At 48.9% G+C, this 21,737-nt stretch overlaps 2 long non-coding RNA genes across 8 annotated transcripts in view; one reads left to right on the forward strand and one right to left on the reverse strand.

Annotated features, from left to right (window-relative positions):
* Window positions 1-873: 873 nt before the first annotated feature.
* The window catches only part of LOC308460701, a 286,341-nt gene continuing 265,477 nt past the window's right edge, over window positions 874-21,737 (reverse strand). Inside the window, exon 2 of the long non-coding RNA XR_013978737.1 lies at window positions 874-1,005. This is a non-coding gene — a long non-coding RNA (uncharacterized lncRNA). The remainder of the gene's footprint in view (window positions 1,006-21,737) is intronic.
* On the forward strand, window positions 4,966-20,130 carry LOC308460598. Of its 7 annotated transcripts, none has more exons than XR_013978592.1 (7): window positions 8,553-9,401; window positions 12,008-12,196; window positions 12,611-12,669; window positions 18,024-18,509; window positions 19,032-19,086; window positions 19,746-19,844; window positions 19,996-20,130. It is a non-coding gene; the product is annotated as an uncharacterized lncRNA (long non-coding RNA). The 7 variants fall into 7 exon arrangements; XR_013978593.1 differs by lacking the exon at window positions 8,553-9,401 and adding an exon at window positions 10,827-10,887; XR_013978594.1 differs by lacking the exon at window positions 8,553-9,401 and adding an exon at window positions 10,885-10,986.

The following is a 21,737-nucleotide window of genomic DNA, read 5'->3' on the forward strand; positions in this document are numbered from 1 at the left end:
AACCAGGGGAGGCACAACCACACATCCCAATGGCACCCTCTGGCCTGACCCATGGTGGCCTCATCCCAGCACACTTTGATCGCCCTGGTTTTATTCTTCTTAATTCAGCTGCCTGGCAACCCAGCAGCCTGGCCCCTGTTTGCCAGCTGATGTCACAAAGTGACACTTTGCAAGCAAGCCTTATTTTACCCTGAAAGGCATGCCTTTCAGATAATGGTGAGAGACTTGCCAAGATCCTTGCCCATCACTGAACATGAATAGGAACTGTGAAGGTAGGAGGAGCCCGAGGCCCAGAGGAGAGGAGAGACATAGTAATAAAGTAACAATGATTATTATTGTTGTTGTTATTATTAATATTAGCGTCACCCGTCACTGGTACATGTGGCTGGGCTCCCTGGCTTGACTTGTCCATAGATGTTGATAGCTTGGTAGGTCCTCAGCTGTGGTCCCCAGATGATATTTTCTGTTGTGAATATTTGGCTGGTTACCAGGTTGAACCATATGGCCTTTCCATGCCTCTATTCTCTTATCTCTAAGGCTGCGTACACATCACACCTTGAAGTCACGGGATCATTCCATTAAATGTGAACCTACAGACCCATCTTTCCTAAACATGTTCTAGATCATTTTCAAGAGAATTTCCCAAAGTTTCACAATCTTGCCACTGTGTGTGATGGGTTTTAATAGATTGGAGAGTATACGTTAATTGAAATTTATCCCTCCAGATACCCACAAATGTGAGCTAAACAGAGTTTTAAAATCCCCTCCTTGACAGCCAAACTTAAACCTTAGGAGTTAGGCTGCGAAACGTTGTTTGGAGCAAGCCCAGCTATGAAGGAAAATGCCCACTTCAGAAATAATCAGGCAGCAAGCTGACAAGTTTAAAAATACTTTATTCTCATACATTGGTTTGGAGCAACAGTAGCAGTAAAAACAATGCAGGCAAAATACTGTTATTGAATTGCAGAGGACACGCCTAAACCCTAGGTAAAGGTAAAGGGACCCCTGACCATTAGGTCCAGTTGCGGACGACGCTGGGGTTGCGACGCTCATCTCGCTTTATTGGCCAAGGGATTCGAACTGCCGACCTTCTGATCGGCAAGTCCTAGGCTCTGTGGTTTAACCCACAGCGCCACCTGCATCTGTTCTATGATCCTAGAGATTAATAAATGGTAGGATTTTGTGATTTGGAGTATTGAAAGGAAGATTGGGAGTCAGTGGAAAAGTAGTGGCTCAGATTTCTTTCCAAGCCTCACCTGGGATAGAGACAGGAACATGCCCAAAGGGGTTGGTGGCCCATAGGAGAGCTAGGGAGAGATGCCTGGGACTCCAGGACTGCCCTGCTGTGAGGGACAAGCCCCTCTGGACAGGACCAGGCTGTCAGATGTGGACTCCATCCATGCAGACAGAAAGTGCAAATGGGTGAATGCAAAGTGCAATATGCTCCTTTCTCTCCAGGAGAGCAGGGAAAAGGGCTCACACAGAGCCCTCCCTGCTAGTTGTATTTCTAAGGCCAAAGCCCCTGCCTCTCAGCAATGCAGCTGTGCAGACTGAGCCCCTTTTCATGCTGCAAGAGCCCCCAATGGATCATGTGTACACATTCTTTGGTTTTAAGGGAAAGGCGTCTGGCGGGCTTCATCTTGCACGGGGCAGCAGGCTAGTGAGATTTCTTTTGTATTCTTTCTTTGCACCATGTCAACCTACAGACTCATTGTTCCTAAACATGTTCTAGATCATTTTCAAGAGAATTTCCCAAAGTTTCACAATCTTGCCACTGTGTGGGATGGGTTTTAACAGGGAGTATACGTTAATTGAAATTGATCCCTCCAGATACCCACAGATGTGAGATGAACAGAGAAAAAACCCTTCTTGGCAGCAAAACTAAAAATTTGGGAATTAACCTGCGAAACCTTGTTTTGAGCAATCCCAGCTATGAAGTAAGCTGCCTTCCCTCTTCCTTCCCAATTCAGAAAGAATCAGGAAGCAAACCGAGAAGTTTAAAAATAAGCCTGCGTGTGACCCATGAGAAAGAGGTCCCTGCCCCAAGGGGCTTACAATCTTTAATTTGACCCAGGGAGGGAACAGGGAAAGCTTGAGGTTCAGGGTGGATCCTGAGTCCTGCTGTGAGAATTAAGGCAGGGTCTCTGAGTTTAGACTTTGGGGTTCCCAGATATTTCCCATCTGTAACCTCTTCCTCTGTTTTTATTTTCCTTTCTGTCTCCTAGGTCATAAGAGGCTGCTGAGGTGCCTGGAACACATGAAAGAAGGAGAGGCTGCCATACATAAAAATGACATCCTGGAAGATGTGTATGTTAATTCCATGGGGAATCCATTCCCCACATGTGCCAGGAGGTAGCCCCTTTTTCATGCTGCAGGAGCCCCCAATAGATCGTGTTTTTAAGGGAAAGGCCTCTAGCCAAAATGGGGTAGGAGCGTAGTGAGATTTTTTTGTATTCTTTCTTTGCACCATCACTGCATGTGACCCTTGAGAAAGAGGTTCCTGCCCCGAGGGGCTTACAATCTTTAATCTGACCCAGAGAGAGAACAGTGAAAGCTTGACGTCCAGGGTGGATCATGTCCAGCTGTGAGACATAAGCCAGGGTCTCTGAGTTTAGACTTTGGGATTCCCATCTGTAACCTCTTTCTCTGTTTTTATTTTCCTTTCTGTCTCCCAGGTCCAAAGCCTGGTCGCACACAGAGGCTGCTGTGGCTCCGGAAGGAATGTGATGCAGACCTTGAAAATATGGGACATTAATCACATGGGGAATCCATTCCCCACATGTGCCAGGAGGTCTTGGCGCGAACCTGAGCGTAACAGGGCTGGGGTGGGGGGCAACAGCCCTTCTCGCCCCAGCCCCTTCCCCCACTCCTTCCAAGCCAGGGGTTGGGCCATCATGTGCCCAGGCAGGATCAGTGAGTGTGGCATTTGCCTCCTAGGATGGGTCAAGGAAAGGGTTAAAATGGGTGCGATGTGATTGTCCAGTGAGAATGCAAGAGGGGAGTAAAAGATAGAGTGGGAGGTTTTGAAAGTCAGTTGAGGTTTGGGAGTTGGGAGTTGAGGCTTGGGTGTTGGAGAAGGAAGAGGGTGGATTAGGAGTGGGTTGGAAGAGTTGTATTGTGAGAGAGTGAGAGGAATTGTTAGGTTGAGTCAAATAGATAGTTGGGAATAATTCAGGTTGAAGTTGTTAGGAACGAAGATTTAAGAAACTGTCAAGAGAAACAAACGGAAACCATACGCTTGTTCCTGCATTTAAAAATAAACTCGATTATTTGTTTATGTTAACAACTGTCTGGACTCCGTGTGTCCCCGTGAGAAGCGGGGTGGTGGCAGCGAAGAAAGCTAACGCAGTGGTGGCAAAGGGTCAGTAGACCGTGAAACGTCCGGGGGCCCTGTGTGATCGCCACAGAGAGCCTTGGCAGCCAGTGGTGACGTGGGCAGCATGGCAGGGGTGCTTGTTCTGCCTCCCTCCTTCCCTGGGACAGCTGGCCAGGCACCCTCGCCAGTGCTCAGGCCATGTCCCTGCCATAGTTTTGGGGCTGTCCCCCCCAGGGGCCCTATGTCCCACGCAGGAGGGCCCTGCCTCCGCTGACTTGCCTTCCCCTGGGCTGCTGCTGGGCTGCTCTGTGCCACAAAGAAGGAGGGATGTGGCTGGGGGGCGGCAGCAGACTGAGGACGGCAGGGAGTTGAGAAGGCAGACGGGACATTGGTTTTAAGGGAAAGGCCTCTAGCGGGCTTCAGCTTGCATGGGGTAGGAGCATAGTGAGATTTCTTTTGTATTCTTTCTTTGCACCATCGCTGTGTGTGACCTTTGAAAAAGAGGTTCCTGCCCCGAGGGGCTTACAATCTTTAATTTGACACAGAGAGAGAACAGGGAAAGCTTGAGGTCCAGGGTGGATCCTGCCCAGCTGTGAGACATAAGCCAGGGTCTCTGAGTTTCCATGGGGAATCCATTCCCCACATGTGCCAGGAGGTCTTGGCGCCAACCTCAATGTAACAGGGCTGGGGTGGGGGGCAACAGCCCTTCTCGCCCCAGCCCCTCGCCCCACTCCTTACGAGCCAGGGGTCGGGCCGTCATGTGCCCAGGCAGGAGCAGCGAGCGTCGGCAGCCAGTGATGACGTGCGCATGGGCAGCATGGCAGGGGCGTTTGTTCTGCCACCCTCCCCTGTATCAGCTGGGCAGGCACCCTCGCCAGTGTTCAGGCCATGTCCCTGCCATAGTTTTGGGGCTGGCCCTATGTCCCCACCGCAGGAGGGCCCTGCCTCCGCTGGCTTGCCTTCCCCTGTACTGCTGCTGGGCTGCTCTGTGTCGGGCAGAAAAAGGAGGGATGTGGCTGGGAGGCAGCGGCAACAGACTGAGGATATGACAGAGTTGGGAAGGAAGATGGGAGGGGAATATTGAGGGGGCTGTGCCCCAGAAGAAAATCACCAGGGAGGGTCCTCAGGGCCCCATCCCCTAGAGTGGCTGGATACCCTGACGATCTTGAGGTATTTCTTCCTTCGCAGGGCCATGGTTTGGGAAAGGCTCTGGCCAAGCAGCAGCCCAGCGGTGCCATGATAAAACCCAAAATGTGCAGGTATGCTGTGACCTTCTGAGGCAGGGGAAGGGTTTCCCAGTCCTCTTGCCGGCTGGAGGAGGAAGGCCTGATTTAGATCTTCCTATAGTTTTATGGGAAGGGTTTCTCTTCGGTCCACCTGAACACTCTCCCCACCAGTGGCTTCCAGCAAGAGATTGCATCCTCCTTAGGAGAGATGTAGGGCAGAACAAGGGGGGAAAGGCTCAAAGTTCAGGTAGGTGGAAATGCCACTTGACTGCCCGATATTATAGGAATGCGTCCTTTCCGTGTCCCCCACCCTCATGCGCCAGACTGGTGCTAGCATGGCTGGGAGACAGGCGCCTACTGATGTCTCCGTTTTCTTTGCATGGAGCGAGCCTTTCCCCAACGTTTACTTCATTCTGGCAAAATCGCTAGAGAAACGTGATGACCCTCAGGTACTGGGGCAGATCTGTTAGCATGCTCAAACATGCATATACACTGGTAACCAGAAGGCTGGAGTTTGGAGCCCAGCCAAGCTTGGCTGTTGGCAGGATCCTTTCATTTCGGGGGGGGGGGGGAGACCTGCTTCCAATCGCCTACATCAGCAAGAAGTTACTGCTTAGAGAAAAGCACCTCTCGGCGGTTGAGAAAGAATGCTTGGCAATTGTGTGGGCCCTTCAAAGATCGAAGCCATACCTCTGGGGACGAGGCTTTGTGTTATGTACAGACCACTCACCGTTGATATGGCTGCGATCAATGAAGAGTAATAGTAAGTTGCTGCGGTGGGCCTTACTACTACAAGACTTCACTTTTACCATCAAAAGTGTGAAAGGATCCTTGAACATTGTGGCGGATGCCTTATCACGAAAACCAGAGAGTGAAGGATGAACAAGGACAATCAATAATTTACTTGTTTATGTATGTATATATATATATATAAACCACATACAAAACTGTTTGATCAGGAGTGTAACTTTAAGAAGTTAATCCTCCTGAATCGAAACTTCTTAAGGGGGGAGGTATGTGACGTTAACAAATATGAGAGAGTGCTGGAGGGGAAATAGTTAAATAGGTTGCACAGACAGGACCCAGGGGGGTGGAGTCAGTGGGTCGAGGAGGAGTTCGTTGGGAGTTATTGGTGGGCAGTTGGTTGGATTTCATGGGTTGGCTGGTTGGGAAAGGCAGTTGGTAATAGAGACAGTTAGAGCAGTTGGTCCTTGAGTGTGGGGAGGTAGCAGAGATAGAGAGAGGAACATAAGATTAAGAAAGTAAAGAGGAACACCGTTTGGAATGCTGTAAAAGTTTTGTTTTATGTCTGAAATAAAATACATTCTTCTTTATTAATTGAAAAGCTGACTGAGACTGAAGTGATTTTACCAGGGAGGACCTGGTTGGTGGCAGCGGATTAGTGGTTGGACTAGATGACCTTTGGGATCCCTTCCAACTCCACCCTACTATGATTCTATCAAGCAGCTAAAGGAACGGGCAGGGGAGCGAGACGCAGAACCAGGGGAGGCACAACCACATACCCCAACAGCACCCCCTGGCCTGACCCACCCTGGCCTCATCCCAGCACACTTTGACTCCCCTGATTTTATATTTCTTAATTCATCTGCCTGAAAAACCAAGCAGCCTGGCTCCTGTTTGCCAGCTGATGTCACAAAGTCCCGCTTTGCAAGTAAGCCGTATAATGCCCTGCAAAAGGGATGCCTATCAGATGATGGTGAGAGACTTATGGTACTATCAGCAATGATGACAGGGAGGAACTCTGAATCATAGAATCATAGAGTTGGAAGAGACCTGAAGGTAAGAGGAGCTCCAAGCCCCAGAAGAGAGGAGTGGCATAGAAATAACATTATTGTTGTTGTTGTCAGCATCACCCGTCACTGGTGCATGTGGCTGGGCTACCTGGCTTGCCTTGTCCACAGCTGTTGGTAGCTTGGCAGGTCCTCAGCTGTGGTCCCCAGATTATATTTTCTGTTGTGAATGTGCAGGTTTGCAAGCAAGCATTATATTTCCCTGCAAGAGGAATCCCTGTCAGATGATGGTGAGAGACTTGTCAAATAGCTTCCAATAGCAGAGATTCCTCCAGACCTAGGAACTCAGTCATGAAGAGGTACCAGGAAGGTAGAATCGGCTCAGGTGCCAGGTCCTAGAGTTGGGGAGGGAAATGGGAAGCCAGGCAGTCGTCGAGTGTCCCAGGATTGTGCCTTGCCTTCAAGGGGAACGCCTGGGAGATGGGCTTTGCTCATGCTGAAGCACTAACATGGCCAAACTGGTTATCCCACTTGGAGGACAAGAACGGATTCCCCTCAGATCGGATTGGCTCATGTATATCTGAGAGGAGAAAGCAGGTGTAGCCTTCCCATGTCGTCACCCCACCATCAGGCCCCAGATTGGTGCTAGCATGGCTGGGGCAGAGGGAAGGAAGGGGTCCTTCCAAAACACCATTTGGGAGTCATAGGAACACTCTCCCCACCAGTGGCTTCCAGCAAGAGATTGCATCCTCCTTAGGAGAGAGGCAGGCCAGAACAAGGGGGGAAAGGCTCACAGTTCAGGTAGGTGGAAATGCCACTTGACTGCCCGATATTATAGGAATGCGTCCTTTCCATGTCCCCCACCCTCATGCGCCAGACTGGTGCTAACATGGCTGGGAGACAGGCGTCTGCTGGTGTCTCCGTTTTCTTTGCATGGAGCGAGCCTTACCCCAACGTCTACATCGTTCTGGCCAAATCCCTGGAGATACGTGAGGACCCTCAGGTACTGGGGCAGAGGGAAGGAAGGAGTCCTTGTGAAACATGCTTGGGGAGCCTGTGGCTTCCAGCAAGTGCTTTTCAGAAGCATTGCTCCCTCCCACACAACTAGTTGCCTTGGATAGGCGTCTCATCCATGCAATTGTCTAGTCCTCTTTGAAAGCCACCCCATCCAAGACACTCTTGTGGTGTATCTAAGTCTCCTATGCCTGTTCCTGCAAGGAGATGACTATTGTGAGCTCCTTTGGTTAGCATCTATCTGGGCTGGAAAATATTAAGGAATCAGAGGACTGGTGAGCTTCCCTTGAAGCACAACTGATCAAAGGCAGGCAAATCTGTTAGCATGCTCAAACATGCATATACAATGGTAACCAGAAGGCTGGAGTTTGGAGCCCAGCCAAGCTTGGCTGTTGGCAGGATCCCTGCATTGCCGGGGGTTGGACTAGATGACCTTTGGGATCCCTTCCAACTCTACCCTACTATGATTCTATCAAGCAGCTAAAGGAACGGGCAGAGGAGAGAGACGCAGAACCAGGGGAGGCACAACCACACACCCCAACGGCACCCTCTGGCCTGACCCACCGTGGCCTCATTCCAGCACACTTTGACCCCCCTGATTTTATATTTCTTTATTCTTCATTCAAAGGCAGGCAGATCTGTTAGCATCTTGATAAAGATGCTCAAATGATAAAGGATGCTATTATACCCCGCAAACGTCCCAGAAAAAGCTCCCAAGCTGATGGAGAAGAGAGCAGTTAAGTGGTCAGTGGGGCTCCAGGTTGCCGGTGCTGGATCCCACCACAGCCCTTCCAATTTGCCAAAAAAATCAATGTCACAAGTTTTTTCCTCGCACCTCCTCCCCATGATCACTTCGTGGGGCCTTCTCAGACATACGCTGTGTCTGAATCAGCAGATCCCACCAAACCAAGTAATCGAGGACCCAGTCAGAAAAGGAGTGTGCACAGTCATATCAGAAATAAGCAAAATAACTAAACAGGTTCTTCATCCCTGTTCTAAAAAGCAGATATCTTCCCCTAAACAATCCCAGGAATTGTAGTTTGTTAGCGGTTCTGGGAATTGTAGGTCTGTGAGAAGGAAGCCACAATGCCACAAATCATTTTGGGGGAAGTCATGGGCTTCAAAGGCACACTGGATGCTCTTTAAAACATAGCACCATAGAATTGTAGAGTTGGAAGGGACCCTGAGGGTCATCTAGTGCAACCCCCTGCAAGGCAGGAATCTCAACTACATGATCCATGGCAGTTGGCCATCCAAGCGCTGCGGGAAAACCTCCAAGGAAGGAGAGTCACTGCTTCAGATCCTAAGGGCCTCTGGAGCAAGAGAAAACAAGCTTGCTCCCTCCTCCCTGTGACAGCCCATTAAGGTATTGAAAGGGCTGCATGGTGCGGATCTCATATCAGTGCTATGATAGTGAAACCAACACATTTCTCTCCCCCCTGCAGAATTGCAATGGTAACCAGAAGGCTGGAGTTTGGAGCCCAGCCAAGCTTGGCTGTGGGCAGGATCCTTTCATTTCTGAGGGTTGGACTAGATGACCTTTGGGATCCCTTCCAACTCCACCCTACTATGATTCTATCAAGCAGCTAAAGGAACGGGCAGAGGAGCGATACGCAGAACGAGGGGAGGCACAACCACACACCACAATAGCACCCTCTGGCCTGACCCACCGTGGCCTCATCCCAGCACCCTTTGACCCCCCAATTTTATATCCCCCTTCCCCCCCTTTCTTCCCAATGCTATACTGCATATAACACCAGTGTCTCACAACAAATGTAATTGAAGAACTTGAAGAAAGAGACAATGCGTGTGTTTTGAAAACGAGGGGAAATTATTATTTTATTTTAAAAAATCAAAGGAGTGTGTGGCAGCCCCATATATTTAAAGAGCTCCACCCCTATTACATCATTAGAACCAGAACATAAACCTATGAACCTAGAAAAGAACAAAAAATATCCTCAGGGCCCAATCCCCTAGAGCGGCTGGCTATCCCGACGATTTTGAGATATTTCTTCCTTCTCAGGGCCAAGGTTTGGGAAAGGCTCTGGCCAAGCAGCAGCCCAGCGGTGCCATGATAAAAACCAAAATATGCAGGTATGCTGTGACCTTCTGAGGCAGGGGAAGGGTTTCCCAGTCATCTTGCCAGCTGGAGGAGGAAGGCCTGATTTAGATCTTCCTACAGTTTTGTTTCTCTTTGGTCCACCAGGGCAGGACAAGGGATGTGATTCTCTCCCATGCCAAAAGCGCATCCCAAGGTTGGGCCAGGGCAGTTTTAGGATGGCACGACCAGTGCGCTCCCACTGGGCACCACGCTGCAAAAGGTGCCTAAACCATGCTGAAGAACAAGAGGGAGGGGTGCCAAATTTTAGCATTTCACAGGGCGCCATTGACATTTTAGAGCCCAATGTCCACCCTGGTTGGGAATACTTCTGTGGCGTTGAATCCAATACAGTGGTGCCCCGCAAGACGAATGCCTCGCAAGACGAAAAACTCGCTAGACGAAAGGGTTTTCCGTTTTTGCGTTGCTTCGCTAGACGAATTTCCCTATGGGCTTGCTTCGCAAGACGAAAACGTCTTGCGCTTTTTTAAAAAAACCGCTTGAAGAGGCGCAGTTGCGACGGACCGTGCTTCGCAAGACGAAAAACATCGCAAGACGAAAAGACTCGCGGAACGAATTCTTTTCGTCTTGCGAGGCACCACTGTAATTCTCCCCGCCCACATCCTTCCTAGAAAAAAGCAAAAAATATCAATGGTTGGTACAGAACCTAGGTACTACACCCTCACTAAAGGAGATTGTATGGATGATTCACTAAATGATTGTTGGATGACATGTGTACCTGAGCTTATGGCCTCAAATTCTCTTTCTCTGTAAGACAGAGTTGTTCCGCCTGGCCTTTGGCTTGGAGCCAATTTGATGCCCTCCCCCTCTTTCTTTTTCCTTTTTCCTTTTCTCCTCCTATGATGAGGCTGCATTTTAATATTTTAATGTTTCAATATTTTAATGTTGTATTTTAATCTTGTTTTTAAGTTATATTCATTCAACCTGTTTTTACTATTGCTTGTTAGCTGCCCTTAGCCCAGCCTTGGCTGGGGAGGGCGGGGTATAAATAAAAATTATTATTATTATTATTATTATTATTATTAATCTTATATACTGCTTTATTACAAAAATCATGACTAGACCTCTGATCCTAAACTGAATAGTTAGATGCCCAACCACCCCCTCCAGAACCCACTGCTCTCAACTGACTCTCAACTGCCTCACATTCAAATTCCCTTTCAAATCCTCATCCAATCATCACTCACCACCAGAATTCCACACTCTCTCTTCCCCCCTCCCTCCTTAGCATTCCCATAGTAATTCTAATACTATTACCTTAATAACCCTATTAAATTCTTTTTTATATAAGTTTTTTTATTCAAAATTAAAACAAAACATATTATCCAAAAACATATCATCCTTGTTTTTCCCCCATTTTTCCTCCCTCCCCCCCACCCTCCCTCACAAACCCCCCCCCCCTTCCCTCAGTTCCAGTCTTTGGTTTCTCTGAGACTGCTGTTTTCTGCATGTTACAAAGTGGTATAGCTCCTCAAACTATTTAGCTGATTATTATCAATAAAACGTTTGTGAATGTTTATTCAAAACCTTGCTCCCTCCTCCCTGTCACAGCCCTTGAAGGTATCGAAAGGGCTGCATTTTGTGGCTCTCATATCCGTGTCCTGAGAGAGGGAGCAAAACGTTTCTCTCTCCCCTTTCTCCACCCCAGGCAGAATTGCAAGGGGTCAATTGCATCTGGCTGGGAAGAAGATGGTCGGAGTTTGGAGGCCAGACAGAGCTGGCTGTGGGCAGGATCCTGGTGTAGCCTTTTCAGGCTTTGCCCTCTGGTGGGAAGAGCATTGCACCCGGGGAGAGGGAAATGGGAGTCAAACAGACACTCAAGGGATAATTTCAGAGAAAGAGCTTTATTTCTAGCATCCGGGCTTGGTAGAAGGAGCTAGTGTGATAATTTCACAAACAAGCACAAGCACAGCCATTTGCACAGAGCATATATTCCCCTCCAGTTCCCTCCCCCTTTTCCCTCCTCAGGAGCCCTGCCCCATGATGAGTTTCCTGAGCATGAACAGAAAGCTCCTGTCTTTGGGACTCTTGGCACCCTTCCCAGGAAAGGGGGATGAGAAGCCAAGGGGGTTGAGGAGCCTCGCGTCTCAGCGTGTCCAAGATGTGTTGCAACCGAATGAGATAAGAGTCAGTTCCCAGGCCTGCTTATTCTTGGCACTGATAGAGTCTATTCATTAGCCTTTTTGAAGCTCTCTCATACTGATAAAAGTAACATTTTGCCTATGCAGCAGCATCTTGTGAGAAAGCAGAGAAGAGCAGAGAAAAGCTAAAGCTGTGGTTTTTTAGAAGAGAGAAAGGGGAAACTTGGTTTTGAGGCCTAGGGTGACTTCGGGCCTAGCTGGGGCACCTGCCCTCACCTCCTTCATTGGCATTGCCCGGGGTTGGACTAGATGACCCTTGGGATCCCTTCCAACTCCACCCTACTATGATTCTATCAAGCAGCTAAAGGAACAGGCAGAAGGGTGAGACGCAGAACCAGGGGAGGCACAACCACACACCCCAACAGCACCCTCTGGCCTGACCCACGGTGACTACATCCCAGCCCACTTTGACCCCCCTGATTTTATTTTTCTTAATGCAGCTGCCTGACATCCCAGCAGCCTGGCCCCGGTTTCCAAGCTGATGTCACAAAGTGTTGTTTTGCAAGCAAGGCGTCCTTCTGAAACATTTGGGAGTCGTAGGAACACTCTCCCCACCAGTGGCTTCCAGGAGTTTGCATCTTCCTTGAGAGAGGCAGGCCAGAACAAGGGGGGAAAGGCTCACAGTTCAGGTAGGTGGAAATGCCAATTGAGTGCCCAATATTATAGGAATGCTTCCTTCCCGTGTCCCCACCCTCATGCGCCGGACTGCTGGTAGCATGGCTGGGAGCCGGGCGCCTGCTAATGTCTTCATGAAAATGGCCTCCCAATTTTTCTCACAGGCCCATATAAGTTCAGCACAAACAGTTGGGCCTGGTGAGCATGTAAGGTCCCCAACCCTAATCTGCGGGTTGCCATCTGATTGGATTTTATTCTGATCCTGATCTGATATGAGGATGTATTTTAATTGATTGTCTGATTTTATGTTAATGTGTTATACATTTGATGTTAGCCACTCTGAGCCCGGCTTTGGCTGGGGAGGGCGGGATATAAATAAAAATTATTATTATTATTATTATTATTATTATTATTCATTTTCTTTGCAGTGAGGGAACCTTTCCCATTTGTTCTGGTGAAATCCCTGGAGAGATGTGAGGACCCTCAGGTACTGGGGCAGAGGGAAGGAAGGGGTCCTTCTGAAATACCTTTTGGGGTTCATAGGAACACTTTTCCTACCTGTGGCTTCCAGGAAGTGCTTTTCAGAAGCATTCTGGACAGCTTAGAGGGGCTGGGAGCTGGGGGTACTGTTATACAGTGGTTCCGCTCCTATACAGTGGGGGGGGGAATGAGCGTTCAGACCCCTGGGCTCTCACTTATGGGGTGCCTCAGGGTTCTGTCCTCTCCCCCATGCTTTTCAACATCTACATGCAGCTGCTGGGAGAAGTCATTAGGGGGGTTGGGGTGGGTGTTCATCAGTATGCGGATGATACCCAGCTCTACCTCTCGTTCAAATCAGAACCAGTGAAGGCGGTGAAGGTCCTGTGTGAGTGTCTGGAGGTGGTTGGAGGATGGATGGCAGCTGTTTTTGGGGGACAGGAGGTGGGCGGATGTGGAGGACTCCCTGGTCCTGAATGGGGCAACTGTGCCCCTGAAGGACCAGGTGTGCAGCCTGGGAGTCATTCTGGACTCACAGCTGTCCATGGAGGCGCAGGTCAATTCTGTGTCCAGGGCAGCTGTTTACCAGCTCCATCTGGTACACAGGCTGAGGCCCTACCTGCCCGCGGACTGTCTTGCCAGAGTGGTGCATGCTCTGGTTATCTCTTGCTTGGACTACTGCAATGTGCTCTATGTGGGGCTACCTTTGTTTTTTTTAAAGCAATTTATTAAATTTTACAATAAAAATAGACAAGATAAACAATGTAACATCGGTCTTAACATATTTTCACATTTTCTTTGGACTTCCTCACATCTCCCGCTCCCATTTTCATCGTTGAAACATTTTGTCAGCAATTTATCATCTTATTTAAAATCTTATATCCCTTCTATATTTCATAATCATATAATTCTCAAAAGGAGCTAAATTTTCACAGTCTTACTTAATTTCTTAAAAAACTTCTAAATTTAGTGGTGCTCAGTTGTTTTAGTCTAGCATCTTATTTAGCATTCACTCAAATTACAATGTTTTTGTAAATAGTTCTTAAATTTCTTCCAATCCTCCTCAATCCTCTCTTCTCCCAGGTCACGGATTCTGCCAGTCATTTCAGCCAGTTCCATGTAGTCTATCAGTTGTATCTGCCATTCTTCCAGTGTGGGTAGATCTTGAGTTTTCCAGTGTTTTGCGAGAAGTATCCTTGCTGCTGTTGTTGCATACATAAAAAATGTCTGGTCCTTCTTTGCCACCCCTTGGCCGACAATACCCAAAAGGAAAGCCTCTGGTTTCTTAGTGAAGGTATATTTAAATACCTTTTTCAGTTCATTATAAATCATTTCCCAGAACGCCTTCACTTTAGGGCAAGTCCACCAGAGGTGGAAGAACGTTCCCTCGCACTCTTTGCATTTCCAGCACTTATTATCAGACAGGTGATAAATTTTAGCAAGTTTGACTGGGGTCATATACCATCTATAAATCATTTTCATTACATTTTCTTTCAGGGCGTTACATGCAGTAAATTTCAATCCATTACTCCACAACCTCTCCCAGTCCTCAAACATGATATTATGCCCAATGTCCTGTGCCCACCTTATCATAGCATATGTGGGGCTACCTTTGAAGGTGACCAGGAAACTACAACTAATCCAGAATGCGGCAGCTAGACTGGTGACTGGGAGAGGCCGCCAAGACCATATAACACCGGTCTTGAAAGACCTACACTTGATCCCAGTACATTTCTGGGCACAATTCAAAGTGTTGGTGCTGACCTTTAAAGCCCTAAACGGCCTCAGCCCAGTATACCTGAAGGAGTGCCTCCACCTCCATCGTTCTGCCCGGACACTGAGGTCCAGCGCCGAGGGCCTTCTGGCGGTTCCCTCACTATGAGAAGCCAAATTACAGGGAACCAGGCAGAGGACCTTCTCGGTAGTGGCACCCACCCTGTGGAACGCCCTCCCACCAGATGTCAAAGAGAAAAATAACTACCAAACTTTTAGAAGACATCTGAAGGCAGCCCTGTTTAGGGAAGCTTTTAATGTTTAATAGGTTACTGTATTTTAGTGTTTTGTTGGAAGCCGCCCAGAGTGGCTGGGGAAACCCAGCCAGATGGGCGGGGTATAAATAATAAATTATTATTATTATTATTATTATTATTATTATTATTATTATTCCCTTCAACCAGGGACGCTGAGCATAGCCATCATGGCTAGTTGCCTTGGATAGGCCTCTCTCCCATGCAATTGTCTTACCCTCTTTGAAAGCCACCTCATCCAAGATGCTCTTGTGGGCATCTGATTCTCCTTGGCTTCCTTATTCCTGCAAGGAGCTGGCTCTTGTGAGATCAGCTGTCTGATCTTGTTCTCTCACCATACAAAGTTCTAACTGGTTCCCAATTACCTGACAACTGCAGAAAGTCTACAACTTTGGTGCATCGAACTTGCCACTTCCTTCACAGGGCCACGCTTCCAGGGACGCTTCTCGGTTTCCAGCTCCCAAGATGATGGACAAAGCAGAAGGAAACAATCTGCGCGGTTTCCGGCTGCTGTTTCTGCATCCCAGTGCAGCCCATTCAAGGCGCTGATGGAAGGCATGCAGAAACAGCTTGCTCCTCATGCCTCTTCTCCAGCACCCCTTCTCTGTGTGGGCATGGCTCCGTCTCGGCCTTTGGCTGCCAGATCTTTGGTGCAGAAGCAACAGCCAAAGCTTCCTCCGATTAAGACTGCTGCTCAGCTAATTTCTGAGAAAGAGAAGACTTTGGCTGCTGCTTCTAAGCTAGGCTGGCTGGGACAGAGATGATAATACAACAAAACAACAACACCACAAACTGGCTTATAAGTATAAAACCAAATTTACTAGAATAATAGCTAGAATAGAGGTAGACTTGTAACCATTCAAACAACAAACATACTGAAATATGAAAAAGTTTTTCAAAGCTGTTTTTCAACGATTGAACTGGATGAGACGTTCTTCAATGGGTCTTGAGTTGGAAACACAAAGCCGTATGCATGGATCAGTCACGGGAAGGCAAATCAAAGCCACCACCCTGGTGAGAATAACGCAAGTAGGCAACAGGAGACCTGTTCTCTGGATATATTACAGGTTTCCCATGATTTCATATTCTCCAGTGTGATACCCTTACCGTTGTGGCGGCACGGGATTGCCGTTTTGTGATTGGACTTACACTACTTGTTGAACGGTTCATTTATCCAGTCTGTATAACGTTTACGGCACATGTAACTTGTTAAGATAGAGTTGTACTTTTATCCACTCCATGTTTACAGTATCTCCAGGCTTTGTCTTGCACATGGCACCTTAGTATGTTTGTTGTTTGAATGGTTACAAGTCTATCTCTAGTCTAGCTATTATTCTAGTTAACTTGGTTTTATACTTATAAGCCAGGACGCGGGTGGCACTGTGGATTAAACCACAGAGCCTAGGACTTGCTGATCAGAAGGTCGGCGGTTCGAATCCCCGTGACGGGTTGAGCTCCCTTTGCTTGGTCCCTGCTCCTGCCAACCTAGCAGTTCGAAAGCACGTCAGAGTGCAAGTAGATAAATAGGTACCGCTCCGGCGGGAAGGTAAATGGCGTTTCCGTGCGCTGCTCTGGTTCGCCAGAAGTGGCTTAGTCATGCTGGCCACGTGACCCGGAAGCTGTACGCCGGCTCCCTCGGCCTATAGAGCTAGATGAGCGCCGCAACCCAAGAGTCGGTCACGACTGGACCTAATGGTCAGGGGTCCCTTTATACTTATAAGCCAGTTTGTGGTGGTGTTGTTTTGTTGTATTATTATTACTGTCACCACTATTGATAGTTTCTGTATATACAGGACAGAGATGAGACACTCATACAGAAGGCCAAGTGGGGAAAGCTTGTAAGATCAGGTAGGAGGAAATGCCCCCTTCCCAAATCCCCCACCCTCCTGGTCCAGACTGGGGCTAGTGTGGCTGGGAGCCAGATGCCTGCTGATGTCTCCGTTTGTTTTGCAGTGAGGGAAAGATTCAGCCTGGAAGCCATTGCATCCTGGGAGGGATTGGAGCCCAGATGAAGGACTTCTGCCCCAGAGGTAATGGAATGGGGGAAGGAGGGGGCAGGGGCGAAGGAAGGCTAACCGGCACCCGGTGTGGGGTGTCGGGAGTGGGGCAAACTGCCCGGTGGTGCATGTGTGGCACCGCTACGTACGGCAGATGCATGACGCCACTACATACGGAGCACACACATGCACCATACGTAATGGTGCCACGCATGCACCACTGGGCGGTTGCCGACATAACTGCGCAAGCACTGCATGGACAGCAGCAGGATCCTCCGCTCACGGCTGCAGCGGCGGTGGCAGGGATCCTCCTCACACAGCTGTGACGGCACAATGGTGGCGGCTCGCGCCGCCGCGTCTGGGGGTTGCGGAATGAGCCCCCCGCGGGGTGGCTTCTTGTCACCCCCCTCAGAGATGGCACCCGGGGGCACACCGCGCCCCTCCACTCCCCCTTTCATCCACCACCTGGAGGAGGAGCCTTAGGAAACACACTAGAAGGGCCTAGCCTACAGGATCAGGCCAAGGGCTCACCTGGTCCAGCCTCCTCTTCTGCCAGGGGCCACCCAGATGCCACTGGGAAAGCCACAAACAGGATCCGAGCCCGACAGCCCTCTGCCAACCTGCGACTTCCTGCAACGGCTTTTATGAAGCATTCTTTCCTCCATCAGGACTAGTAGTCTTTCACCGCTTCCTCCTTCAGTCAGTCGCCTAATCCACTTTTAAAGCCATGCAGTCAGAGATGCTCTTCTGCTGCATCTCCTGGTCATCTGATGTTTCCTGCCAAAAGGCGGCTCTTGTGAGGTCCGCAGTGGGATCTCCTTTAAGTCCCTAGGATAGGCGTGACAGCTGAATGGGCGTCTGAAGGGATGTTCTATCCCTGGCGTTCGGTCTGTGACAGCCCATTCACATGTTCAGGGATTCTTCCCTCGAAGCAGCCCTTAGCGTCGAGTTCTCCCCTGCTTCAAGGACACCTTTCTTGCAGGATCTCCTGTCTGCCCTGCTGTGGCTGCTGCCCAAGCCACCATGTAAATAGAACAGGTAAGAGGAAGGGAAAATTTGCATGGAGCAGGGAGAACACCCTACAAGTTGAGCGTACATTTTTATGCTATGGGGGCATTTCTGGGGGAAAAGGCTGACACTATTAAGACAGATTTAGGAACTGGGGGATAAGTCCCATTGTCCTTGACCAGAGTACAACTGCGAAGATTACAAAACTTAGTGATTTTATGCCCTGTGAATTTCCACAGCAGCATGGTGTGACAGGGCGATAATTGGGGAACCCGCTGACAGTGAGAGCCCATTCACATGAGAGCCCATACGATACCCTGCTTCCTCCACAGAGTCATGACTCCAGGGATGAGGCTCCAACTCCAGCTCCCGGGATAAAGGACCAGAGGACATCTCTGTGGTTCCTGGTTGCCATCCCTCGCGCCTCTTCCCCACTGCCCCTTCTCTGCGGGCATGGCTCAATCTCGGCCCTGTTTGGCGCAGAAGCAGCAGCCAAAGTTTCTTCTCATGCTGGGAACAGCATCTCTGCTCATTTCTGAGAAAGAGGAGACTTTGGCTCTGCTTCCGAGCTAGGCCGGCCGGGACAGAGGCGAGACACCCTTACAGAGGCCAAGTGGGAAGAGCTGATAAGATCAGGTAGGAGGAAATGCCCCCTTCCCATGTCCCCCACCCTCCTGCCCCAGACTGGGGCTAGCGTGACTGGGAGCCAGGCGCTGGCTGAGGTCTCCGTTTGTTTTGCAGTGAGGGAAAGACTCAGCCTGGAAGCCATTGCATCCTGGGAGGGGCTGGAGCTCAGACGAATGCCTCTCACCTCAGAGGTAATGGGACAAGGGGAATGAGGGGGGGGCCTTAGGAAACACACAAGAAGGGCCTGCAGGATCAGGCCAAGGGCTCACCTGGTCCAGCCTCCTCTTCTCCCAGATGCCACTGGGAAAGCCACAAACAGGATCCGAGCCCAACAGCCCTCTGCTCACCTGGGATTTCCTGCAATGGCTTTTCTGAAGCATTCTTTGCTCCATCAGGACTAGTAGCCTTTGACACCCCACCCCCCCCCGTTCAGTCGCCTCATCCTCTTATAAAGCCATGCAGTCAGAGATGCTCTTCTGCTGCATCTCCTGTTCATCTGATGGTTCCTAACAAAAGGCGGCTCTTGTGAGCTCTGCGGTGGGATCTGCTTTAAGTCCCTGGGGTGGGTGGAACAGCTGAGTGGGCGTCTGAGGGGACATTCTGTCCCCGGCGTTCGGTCTGTGACAGGCCTTTCACATGTTCAGGGATTCTTCCCTCAAAGCGGCCTTAGCGTCAAATTCTCCCTTGCTTCAAATATCCATTCTTTCTTGCAGGATCTCCTGTGTGCACCGCTGTGGCTGCTGCCGAAGTCTCCCGCAAAAAGAACAGGTAAGAGGAAGGGAAGCTTTGCATGGGGAGGGGAGAACACCCTACAAGCAGGGGTCAGCAAACTTTTTCAGCTGGGGCCCAGTCCACTGTCCCTCAGGTCTTGTGGGGGCCGGACTGGATTTTGAAAAATAATAATAATGAACGAATTCCTATGCCCAACAAATAACCCAGAGATGCATTTTAAATAAAAGCACACATTCTACTCATGTAAAAACACGCTGATTCCTGGACAGTGTGCAGGCCGGACTGAGAAGGCGATTGGGCAGGATCCGGGCCCCCGGGCCTTAGTTTGCCTACCCATGAAGTTGAGCATACGTGTTCATGCTGTGGATGCGTTTCTGGAAAAAGGTGGACACTAATAAGACAGGTTTGGGAACTGGGGCTCTCCTACAGGTGATGCTCGATTGCAACTCCCATGGTCCTTGACCATTGTCCTTTTTCTCCTGCTTTTCAGCCAGACACCCAGGTGGGTGGTGTTAAAAGTGCAAATTCCCTTTAATATCGTCTGGTTCCTTTAGCGAAATGGAACACCGTACAGAGTGCATTTCACGATACTTCGATTGTCGTGTTTTAGACAGTTATACAAAAGGGCTGAGGCAGATTCCTGTTTTTTCCTATGTTTACTGATGGCTATGTATTGTTTGTTTTCTAATTTGCAGGAAGGCTTTGAGTGATGCCTGGGGCGGATCGATAAGAGAGGAAATGAAGACAGGATTTGGGTGTTTTTCCTCTACTTTGCATATATAGGTGTGATTCAGGTAGGTCGCCGTGTTGGTCTGACGCAGTCGATATATATATATATATATATATATATATATATATATATATATTTAAAAATTGTCCAGTAGCACCTTAGAGACCAACACTCCCATTGTCCTTGACCATTGTTGTTTTTCTCCTGCTTTTCAGCCAAACAACCAGGTGGCCACGCTGCAGGCTGAAGTTCTGGCACCTTCCAAACCAAGGCTCAGTCTTAGAACCAGTTTCTTTTGTTTGTTTCTTTGTTTGAAATAATTTTCAATAACGTTTTCTTGGTTTACGAAAGTATGTTCATTGTCTCTTTTTTCAAGTTGTGTTTTCTACAAATCGATGTTCGGCATTTGTGTGTGGGGCTTTCCATCCTCGGCACTCACAGACTGAACAAAATTGCAATGTATCTGAACAGATATGTTATGCAAAGGGGGGGGGGCTATGTTTCCAAGCACAATTCAAAGTGTTGGTGCTGACCTTTAAAGCCCTAAACAGCCTCGGTCCAGTATACCTGAAGGAGTGCCTCCACCTCCATCGTTCTGCCTGGACACTGAGGTCCAGCTCTGAGGGCCTTCTGGCTGTTTCCTCGCTGCGAGAAGCCAAGTTACAGGGAACCAGGCAGAGGGCCTTCTCGGTAGTGGCACCCGCCCTGTGGAACGCCCTCCCAGCAGATGTCGAAGAGAAAAATAACTACCAAACTTTTAGAAGACATCTGAAGGCAGCCCTGTTTAGGGAAGCTTTTAACGTTTAATAGGTTATTGTATTTTAGTGTTTTGTTGGAAGCCGCCCAGAGTGGCTGGGGAAACCCAGCCAGATGAGCAGGGTATAAATTATTATTATTATTATTATTATTATTATTATTATTATTACTAATGCGGATTGGCTCCATTGCATCTCAAGCCATCTTTTCCTGTCATTGGTAGGGCTGTACTTGGAAAAGATGGAGAGATTGGTGTTGGGAAATGCTTAGAGAGCACATACAGGAACAAAGGAGACAGGATGTTAAATGCAAAACGTAGCTTCAAAAAATGCAAGAAAATTATCAGGCTCACAGCAGATGGGAAGGAAGTCTACCCTGTTTCAATCGCAAGGAAAATTCCCCCTTTGAAACTACTATTGGCATTGGGATTAGACAGCTACCATCAGGGCCCAAGGGAGTTTTCCTCTCAATCAAGGGGTTAAGCTGCTCAAACAGGTTGTCCCATATATTGGAGGACAGGAAGGGATTCCCCTCAGATCAGATTGGCTCATGCATATCTGAGAGGAGCTAGCAGATGTAGCAACAGCTGGACCAGGAACTGGGAGCAGCTGCTGAGACCATATAACACCTAAAGGATCTACGGTTTGCAAACACCATTCAAAGTGTGGGTCCTGTATACCTGAAGTAGGGTTGCCACCTGGTCCTTAAAAACGGAGTTTTAAAATCCCATCCTCGACAGCAAACTTAAAAGGACAGGAATTAGGTTGTGAAAACCTTGCTTTGAGCAAGTCTAGCTGCCTTCCCTCCTTTTGTCCTACTTAAGAAAGAATCAGGCATCAACTGGGGAACTTTAAAAAACAAACTTTACTTACTTTATAATCATGCAGCGGTTCACAACAATTTGTTGTTGTTTAGTCGTTTAGTCGTGTTCGACTCTTCATGACCCCATGGACCAGAGCACACCAGGCACTCCTGTCTTCCACTGCCTCCCGCAGTTTGGTCAAACTCACGCTGGTAGCTTCGAGAACACTGTCCAACCATCTCATCCTCTGTCGTCCCCTTCTCCTTGCGTCCTCAATCTTTCCCAACATCAGGGTCTTTTCCAGGCAGTCTTCTTTTCTCACGAGGTAGCCAAAGTATTGGAGCCTCAGCTTCAGGATCTGTCCTTCCAGCGAGCACTCAGGGCTGATTTCCTTAAGAA

This window comes from Podarcis pityusensis (assembly GCF_964106645.2).
Source record: "Podarcis pityusensis genome assembly, chromosome: 13".
NCBI lineage: Eukaryota > Metazoa > Chordata > Lepidosauria > Squamata > Lacertidae > Podarcis > Podarcis pityusensis.